General features: G+C 39.0%; 1 non-coding gene and 1 pseudogene across 1 annotated transcript; both read left to right on the top strand.

Moving 5' to 3' along the window:
- Positions 1–1949: 1949 nt before the first annotated feature.
- On the top strand, positions 1950–2031 carry LOC136156564 (U4 spliceosomal RNA; annotated as a pseudogene).
- Positions 2032–3882: 1851 nt separating this feature from the next.
- On the top strand, positions 3883–3989 carry LOC136156638 (U6 spliceosomal RNA). Its single transcript, XR_010661130.1, has one exon. It is a non-coding gene; the product is annotated as a U6 spliceosomal RNA (small nuclear RNA).
- Positions 3990–7496: the final 3507 nt, after the last annotated feature.

The raw sequence follows: 7496 nt of genomic DNA, 5'->3' as shown, positions 1-7496 counted from the left end.
CATTATATATTAGCCCAAGCTTCCCTAGTGACTCAGTGGCAAAGAATCCACCTGCCAATATAGGAGACTGGGATTCAACCCCTGGGTCAGGAAGATCCCCTGGAGAAGGAAATGGAAACACTCCAGCATTTTTGCCACAGAAATCCCAAGGACAGAGGAGCCTAGTAGGCTACAGTCCAAGCAGTTGCAAGAGTCAAACGTGACTTAGCAACTAAACAACAGCAAACATATTAACCTTCTCCATAAATATAAATTCAGCAGCCATTTATTGAGCACCTATGAGCAATGCATTGTGCTAGGTTCAGAAGTGAAATAAAGCAGAATTCCTTTCAAAAAAAAAAAAAAAAACATAGTCAAATAATAGCAATTTGATGAGTATGCTGAAAGTGTTAGTCACTCAGTCATGTCCAGCTCTTTGCAACCCCATGAACATTACACCACCAGGCTCCTCTGTCCATGGAATTTTCTAGGCAAGACTACTGGAGCAGGTTGCCATTCCCTTCTCCAGGGTATCTTCTCAACCCAGGGATTGAACCCAGGTCTTCTTGATTGCAGGCAGATTTTTTACTGCCTGAGCCACTAGGGAAGCCCTAAGTACTATGGTTCAGTTCAGTTCAGTCACTCAGTCATGTCCAACTCTTTGCGACTCCATAAACTGCAACACACCAGGCCTCCTGGTCCATCACCAACTCCCGGAGTTTACTCAAACTCACGTCCATTGAGTCAGTTATGCCATCCAACCATCTCATCCTCTGTCGTCCCCTTCTCCTCCCACCTTCAATCTTTGCTAGTATCAGGGTCTTTTCAAATGAGTCAGCTCTTTGCATCAAGTGGCCAAAGTTTTGGAGTTTCAGCTTCAACATCAGTCCTTCCAATGAATATTCAGAACTGATTTCCTTTAGGATGGACTGTCCCTTGCAGTCCAAGGGACTCTTAAGAGTCTTCTCTAACACCACAGTTCAAAAGCATCAATTAGGGATCGGGATGGGGAATATGTGTAACTCTATGGCTGATTCATATCAATGTATGACAAAACCCACTGAAAAATTTTTAAAAAAAAAAGCATCAATTATTCAGCACTAGCATTCTTTATAGTCCAACTCTCACAACCATACATGACCACTGGAAAAACCATAGCCTTGACTAGATGGACCTTTGTTGGCAAAGTAATGTCTCTGCTTTTTAATATGCCTTCTAGGTTGATCATAACTTTTCTTCCAAGGAGTAAGCACCTTTTAATTTCATGGCTTCAGTCACCATCTGCAGTGATTTTGGAGCCCCCCCAAAATAAATTCTGTCACTGTTTTCACTGTTTCCCAACCTGGTTTTGGAAAATGCAGAGGAATCAGAGGTCAAATTGCCAACATCCATTGGATTATCGAAAAAGCAAGGGAGTTCCAGAACAGCACCTATTTCTGCTTTATTGACTATGCCAAAGCCTTTGACTGTGCGGATCACCACAAACTGTGGAAAATTCTGAAAGAGATGGGAATACCAGACCACCTGACCTGCCTCTTGAAAAATCTGTATGCAGGTCAGAAAGGAAGTTAGAACTGGACATGGAACAACAGACTGGTTCCAAATAGGGAAAGGAGTATGTCAAGGATGTATATTGTCACCCTGCTTATTTAATTTATATGTAGAGTACATCATGAGAAATGGTGGGCTGAGTGAAACACAAGCTGAAATCAAGACTGCTGGGAGAAATATCACTAACCTCAGATATGCAGATGATACCACCCTTATGGCAGAAAGCAAAAAACTAAAGAGTCTCTTGATGAAAGTGAAAGGGGAGAGTGAAAAAGTTGGCTTAAAGCTCAACATTCAGAAAACTAAGATCATGGCATCCAGTACCATCACTTCATAGCAAATAGATGGGCAAACAGTAGAAAGTACTAGGGTAGATGTATATAATTTGCCCCACAAATGTCCTTCCAATTCTGATTTCTAGCTTTGCGCAGTGGCAGTATCGTAGCCAATGAGGTTTATCCGAGGCGCGATTATTGCTAATTGAAAACTTTTCCCAATTCTGATTTCTGTTTTCTTCACATTTTTCTTTTTTCTTTTTCTTTCTTTCTTTCTTTTTTTTTTTTTTACTTCTCTAGAAGTAACAGCAAGATAGTTGAGCAAAATGTTCAAGTAAGGGCAAGAAAACTGGAGTTTATGCCTGACAAGTTTTAGAAACATACTATCTACAATTTTTATCACTTGATAAAATATCACTTGATAAAATTACTTTACCAAAGATTAAGTGTGTTGCTTATGCAGACATATCAGTTATTTTCTGTTCCAAGTTTCAGACTGCTGCCTAGAAACCAGCACAGATACTACATTTGTACTAAACCAACAGAAGTGGGTATTCAAGACAAGCACAATTCACGGCCCTTTATCATCTATGAGCACGAAGACTGCACAATGTTGAATTGTTCTTCCACTCAGAGAAAAGGAAACATACATATATAAACACTGCCTTAACAGTGTTGGTTGGCTAGTTGCTTTAAGAAAAAAAGGTAAAGATCATATTCCAAGAAACCCCAAGCTTTATATAGAACTATAGGACATGAACTATGTACACATTCCTTCTATCATCAATGATTCTGTGATATTTTAATGTAGACCCTGAGACCTCAATGTATTTTTTTTAATTTTTTGGCTGCACCACATGGAATGTGGGACCTTAGTTCCCCAACCAGGGATTGAGCCAGCACCCCCACAGGGGAAGAACAGTCTTAATCACTGGATTGCCAAGGAAGTCTGAGACTTCAATATTGAAGCAGTGTCATAAAACCAATACTGACTACTCCGAGAAAAACACATGCACATGTAATCAAACTCATGCAAAGAGAAGGAAAGTGCAGAGTGATCTCAGTCACACATTTCCCCCCAAAATCAAAAGATAAAACAGACTATTATTATTATAACATAACTCAGATAATTTCAATGATAGCCACTCAAGAATTCCCAAAGGCATCAGGGAGTCAGTGGAGAAGTACTAACTGCTTACTGACCACAGGCCACTTTCCAGGCACTGTACTAGATGTGCAGACATGTACTTTCTCACACAAAGTCTATCATCTACTGATAAGTCTTACAAGAACAAAACCATGAAAAAATAAGTGTTCTTAAGTGTTAAAGTGAAATACACAGAAACTGTACTAAATAAACAGTCCTTAATAAGTAGTCATAGCCTGACTCAAACAAGTGTAATAGGAAACCATGATGAGAAGTCAGGGAAAAGAAAGTAGTCCTGAAATAGGGTTTTAAATGATGGACAGGCTATGAACACAAAAAGTGGAACAGTTTAAATGCTAAGAATCACACAGAAGAGCACAGAGTTAGAAACACACAGGTGGTAGGAGTTGGGTAGGTTACAGAAAGGACAGTCCTGGTTTCCACAATCAGTTAGCATCAAGCACTGGGTATGAAAGTAGGACAATTATGTTAGATGCACTGAGTGCTATCCTTATTCATCAGAGGGCAAACAGAATGAACACCACAGTCACAGAAAACTAACCAAACTGATCACATGGACCACAGCCTTGTCTAACTCAATGAAACTATGAGCCATGCCATGTAGGGCCACCTAAGATGGATGGGTCATGGTGGGAAGTTCTGACAAAATGTGGTCCACTGGAGAAGGAAATGGCAAACGATTTCAGTATTCTTGCCTTGAGAACCCAATGAACAGTATGAAAAGGCAAAAAGATATAACACTGAAAGATGAACTCCCCAGGTTCGTAGGTACCCAAAATGCTCCTGGAGATCAGTGAAGAAATAACTACAGAAACAAGGAAGAGACAGAGCCCAAGTGAAAACAAAACCCAGTTGTGGATGTGACGGGTGATAGAAGTAAAGATCAACGTTGTAAAGAACAATACTGCAGTGCTCGCTTCAGCAGCACATATACTAAAATTGGAACGATACAGAGAAGATTAGCATGGCCCCTGCGCAAGTATGACACACAAATTTGTGAAGTGTTCCATATTTTTCACAGTTGAATTCTACCAAAAAATTTAGAGTAGAGCTAACACCTATCTTACTCAAACTCTTCCAGAAAATTGCAGAAGAAGGTAAACTTCCAAACTCATTCTATGAGGCCACCATCACCCTAATTCCAAAACCAGACAAAGATGCCACAAAAAAAGAAAACTACAGGCCAATATCACTGATGAACATAGATGCAAAAATCCTTAACAAAATTCTAGCAAACAGAATCCAACAATATATTAAAAAAATCATACACCATGACCAAGTGGGCTTTATCCCAGGAATGCAAGGATTCTTTACTATCCGCAAATCTATTAATGTAATACACCACATTAACAAATTGAAAAGTAAAAACCATATGATTATCTCAATGGACGCAGAAAAATCTTTTGACAAAATTCAACATACATTTATGATAAAAACTCTCCAGAAAGCAGGAATAGAAGGAAGATACCGCAACACAATAAAAGCTATATATGACAAACCCACAGCAAACATTGACCTCAATGGTTAAAAATTGAAAGCATTTCCCCTAAAATCAGGAACAAGACAAGGGTGCCCACTCTCACCACTACTATTCAACATAGTTTTGGAAGTTTTGGCCACAGTCATCAGAGCAGAAAAAGAAATAAAAGGAATCCAGATGGGAAAAGAAGAAGTGAAACTCTCACTGTTTGCAGATAACATGATGCTCTACAAAGAAAACCCTAAAGGCTCTACCGGAAAATTCCTAGAGCTAATCAATGAATATAGTAAAGTTGCAGGATATAAAATTAACACACAGAAATCCCTTGCATTCCTATACACTAACAATGAGAAAACAGAAAGAGAAATTAAGGAAACAATACCATTCACCATTGCAACAAAAAGAATAAAATACTTAGGAGTATATCTACCTAAAGAAACAAAAGACCTATACATAGAAAACTGTAAAACACTGATGAAAGAAATAAAAAAGGACACAAATAGTTGGAGAAATATACCATGTTCACGGATTGGAAGAATCAACTTTGTGAAAATGAGTATACTACCCAAAGTAATCTATAGATTCAATGCAATCCCTATCAAGCCACCAATGGTATTCTTCACAGAACTAGAACAAATAATTTCACAATTTGTATGGAAATACAAAAAACCTCGAATAGCCAAAGCAATCCTGAGAAAGAAGAATGGAACTGGAGGAATCAACCTGCCTGACTTCAGGCTCTACTACAAAGCCACAGTCATCAAGACAGTATGGTACTGGCACAAAGACAGAAATATAGACCAATGGAACAAAATAGAAAGCCCAGAGATAAATCCACGTATCTATGGACACCTTATCTTTGACAAAGGAGGCAAGGATATACAATGGAAAAAAGACAACCTCTTTAACAAGTGGTGCTAGGAAAACTGGTCAACCACTTGTAAAAGAATGAAACTAGAACACTTTCTAACACCATACACAAATATAAACTCAAAATGGATTAAAGATCTAAATGTAAGACCAGAAACTATAAAACTCCTAGAGGAGAACATAGGCAAAACCCTCTCTGACATGAATCACAGCAGGATCCTCTATGACCCACCTCCCAGAATACTGGAAATAAAAGCAAAAATAAACAAATGAGACCTAATTAAACTTAAAAGCTTTTGCACAACAAAGGAAACTAGAAGCAAGGTGAAAAGACAGCCTTCAGAATGGGAGAAAATAATAGCAAATGAAGAAACAGACAAAGGATTAATCTCAAAAATATACAAGCAACTCCTGAAGCTCAATTCCAGAAAAATAAATCACCCAATCAAAACATGGGCCAAAGATCTAAACAGACATTTCTCCAAAGAAGACATACAGATGGCTAACAAACACATGAAAAGATGCTCAGCATCACTCATTATCAGAGAAATGCAAATCACAACCTCAATGAGGTACCATTACACACCAGTCAGAATGGCTGCTATCCAAAAGTCTACAAGCAATAAATGCTGGAGAGGTTGTGGAGAAAAGGGAACCCTCTTACACTGTTGGTGGGAATGCAAACTAGTACAGCCACTATGGAGAACAGTGTGGAGATTCCTTAAAAAACTGGAAATAGAACTGCCATATGACCCAGCAATCCCACTTCTGGGCATACACACTGAGGAATCCAGATCTGAAAGAGACACGTGTACCCCAATGTTCATCACAACACTGGTTTATAATAGCCAGGACATGGAAGCGAGCTAGATGCCCATCAGCAGACATATGGATAAGGAAGCTTGGTACATATACACTATGGACTATTACTCAGCCATTAAAAAGAATTCATTTGAATCAATTCTAATGAGATAGATGAAACTGGAGCTCATTATACAGAGTGAAGTAAGCCAGAAAGATAAAGAACATTACAGTATACTAACGCATATTATATGGAATTTAGAAAGATGGTAACGATAACCCTATATGCAAAACAGAAAAAGAGACACAGATGTACAGAACAGACTTTCAGACTCTGTGGGAGAGGCGAAGGTGGGATGTTCTGAGAGAACAGCATTGAAACAAGTATACTATCTATGGTGAAACAGATCACCAGCCCAGGTTGGATGCATGAGACAAGTGCTCAGGGCTGGTGCACTGGGAAAACCCAGAGGGATGGGATGAAGAGGGAGGCGGGAGGGGGGATTGGGATGGGCTACACATGTAAATCCATGGCTGATTCATGTCAATGTATGGCAAAAACCACTACAATATTGTAAAGTAATTAGCCTCCAACTAATAAAAGTAAATGGGAAAAAAAAAAAAAAGAACAATACTGCATAGGAACCTGGAATGTTAGGTCCATGAATCAAGGCAAATTGAATGTGGTCAAAAAGGAGATGGCAAGAGTGAACATAGACATTTTAGGAATCAGTGAACTAAAATGGACGGGAATAGGCCAATTTAATTCAGATGACCATCATATCTACGACTCTGGGAAAGAATACCTTAGAAGAAATGGAGTAGCCATCATAGTCAACAAAAGAGTCCAAAATGCAGTACCTGGATGCAATCTCAAAAACAACAGAATGATCTCTGTTCATTTGCAAGGCAAACCATTCAATATCACAGTAACCAAGTCTATGCCCCAAACAGTAATGCCAAAGAAGCTGAAGTTGAACTGTTCTATGAAGACCTACAAGACCTTCTAGAACTAACACCCAAAGAAGATGTCCTTTTCATTATAGGAGACTGGAATGAAAAAGTAGGAAGTCAGATACCTGGAGGAACAGACTGGTTTGGCTTTGGAGTACAAAATGAAGCAGGGCAAAGGCTAATAGATTTTTGCCAAGAGAACACACTGGTCATACCAAACACCCTCTTCCAACAACACAAGGGACAACTCTACACATGGATGTCACCAGACGGTCAATACCAAAATCAGATTGATTATATTCTAGGTAGCTGATGATGGAGACGCTCTATACAGTCAACAAGACTGGGAGCTGACTGTGGCTCAGATCGTGAACTCCTTATTGTGCAATTCAGACATAAATTGAAGAAAGTAGGGGAA

Source organism: Muntiacus reevesi, chromosome 1, assembly GCF_963930625.1.
Source record: "Muntiacus reevesi chromosome 1, mMunRee1.1, whole genome shotgun sequence".
In the NCBI taxonomy this organism is placed as follows: Eukaryota; Metazoa; Chordata; class Mammalia; order Artiodactyla; family Cervidae; genus Muntiacus; species Muntiacus reevesi.
This window is presented reverse-complemented; position numbering and strand designations above follow the sequence as displayed.